General features: G+C 34.0%; 1 long non-coding RNA gene across 1 annotated transcript; it reads left to right on the top strand.

Moving 5' to 3' along the window:
- Nucleotides 1–199: 199 nt before the first annotated feature.
- LOC107843586 lies at nt 200–1,221 on the top strand. The gene is made up of 2 exons (XR_001666458.2): nt 200–522; nt 1,147–1,221. It is a non-coding gene; the product is annotated as an uncharacterized LOC107843586 (long non-coding RNA).
- The last annotated feature ends 1,271 nt before the right edge of the window (nt 1,222–2,492 follow it).

Here is a 2,492-nt window from a genome sequence, read left to right as displayed (position 1 = left end):
TGTTATAAATATTATAAAATTTATTAAAAAATTAATTTTTATATACGTAATCTATTTTAATATCGACATTTTTATTACATTTCCTAAAATAGCAACCCTAATTCAATTTAATTTTCCCAATTCATTTACTTTCTAGCCACATTTTATATATATGTCTATGTCAATTTTAGCCTAAATTCATTTCCAATTTGACCTCAAATTAAAATCCCCAATTTCAATTTCATTTGACTCCTCTCAATTTTAATCATAGCCATTGATCTCATCTGATCAATGACTGAGATTAAATCCACCATTTATCACACTTTTAAACAAAATAATTCAAACCCTTATTCTTTTCAGAAAAATAGCCGCACCTCCCTCTCTTCTCCCTCTTCCTCTCTCTCTATCAACACGACGGAACCCCAGCGCCGCCAGCCGTCGATGGAATCCCAACGTCGCCAGCAGCCATCTCCACTAACGCCGGCAGCATCAGCAGCCAGTGAGACAGCCGTCCACCAGCCATCTGGCATCCTCCGTTTAGAGGTAAACTCCGTTAACTCCGTTAAGATTAACATACAAACTGTTGAGATATCGAGTTAGTGCACTATAAATAACTTGTAATCTGAACACCAAGCCCAAACAAAACATTGTTTCATTTGTCTAAAGTATATAGCTTTGGCCTCTGCACAATTCAGGATAAAAAATGCTTCTTTGTGCCATATATTTAGCTGAGCAGCGTTAACCTCTATCTATGTTGTCATTTCAAATTATTCTACATAGATTTCTTCTCTGGGCTTCCATGGGTTTCTTGATGCCTATTAGGATTCTTGTAATAAGAATGACAAATAGGTATGAACAATGTGGAAGAAGGCTAAACATTATTCTCTATACTCATGCTACTTTACAGCTAACTAGTTTAATGCCTTTTTTAACATTTGTTTCACTATGAATGTGGAAAGGGTCATCACAAACTAGGCGGAGATAGAAGCTCGGGTACTCTGTAGCTTTTGCTCAAATAGTGCATTGTGTCAAGAAATTCATTAAATATGTACAAATATTAAATTTAGAACCCAGTTATTAACCCTTGAAGTGAACCCAATTATTAACCCTTGAAAATGGAGTTGTGTATGTTTTAATTTGCTAAGCTCATTATTTTCGATATTGCAGTTTCCCGTGAAAGAATCTATAAGCAGATTGAAGCTGCCATTTTGAAATATCAAGAAACTAAGAAAAATATCAAAGGTACGTGGACATAGTGAAGCCGTGTGGGGCCTTGTACGATTCACTATTGTTTTTATCTTTCTTTGATTGTTCATATTGAAGTCTAGTGAAGCCGTGTGTGGCCTTATGCGATTCACTAGCATTGTTCTTGACATCTTGTTGGTTTTGTTGTTGCTTGAAAATTGTATTGTGAACTTGATCTTGAATGTTTAGGGACTTGGTAGGTTGAAAATGATTTGATGACTTGGTAGGTTGAAATGATTAAGTGTAGGGACTTTAAGGGTAACACTGTAGGTTGAAAGTTGTTAAGAGAAGGAACTTTGAAGGGGATTTTGCATTTTGAATGTGACTTGTTTGACGAATTAGGAATTTGAAAATGGTTAAGTGTAGGGACTTTCAAGGGGATTTTTTTTTGTTTTGAATGTGGTTTGTTAGGTCACTTAGTTGCTCGAAAATGGTTAAGTCTATGGACTTTGAAGGATATTTTTTTTGTTTTGAATGTGTTTTTATTTTGATACTTAGTTGCTTGAAAATGGTTTAGTTCGTGACTTTATTTGTTGAAAATGCTTAAGTGCCGGTGACTTTAATAGTGAACTTTTGTTTAGAAGGTGATGTTGTTGGTGATTTTATTTGTTGAAAATGCTCAACTTTTGGTGACTTTAATAGTGAATTAGTGTTTAGAAGGTGATGTTGTTGGTAACTTTATTTGTAGAAAATGCTTAACTTTTGGTGACTTTAATAGTGAATTAGTTTCGTTGGTGCCTTTGTTAGTTGAAAAAGCTTAAGCTTTGGTAACTTTAATAGTGAACTAGTGTTTAGGAGGTGATGTTGTTGGTGACTTTATTTGTTAAAAATGTTTCAGTGCCGGTGAATTTAATAGAGAATTAGTGTTTAGGAGGTGATGTTGTTGGTGACTTTATTTGTTGAAAATGCTTAAGTGTCGGTGGCTTTAAAAGTGAGCTTTTGTTTAGAAGGTGATGTTGTTGGTTACTTTATTTGTTGAAAATGTGAATTAGTGTTTAGAAGGTGATGTTGTTGGTGACTTTATTTGTTGAAAATGCTTAAGCGCCAGTGACTTTAATAGTGAATTAGTGTTTAGGAGGTGATGTTGTTGGTGACTTTATTTTTTGAAAATGGTTAAGTGCCGGTGACTTTAATAGTGAACTTTTGTTTAGAAGGTGATGTTGTTGGTTACTTTATTTGTTGAAAATGCTTAAGTTTTCGGTGATTTTAATAGTGAATTAGTGTTTAGAAGGTGATGTTGTTAGTGACTTTATTTGTTGAAAATGCTT

The sequence above is a fragment of the Capsicum annuum genome, chromosome 4, assembly GCF_002878395.1.
Source record: "Capsicum annuum cultivar UCD-10X-F1 chromosome 4, UCD10Xv1.1, whole genome shotgun sequence".
NCBI classification, from domain to species: Eukaryota; Viridiplantae; Streptophyta; class Magnoliopsida; order Solanales; family Solanaceae; genus Capsicum; species Capsicum annuum.
This window is presented reverse-complemented; position numbering and strand designations above follow the sequence as displayed.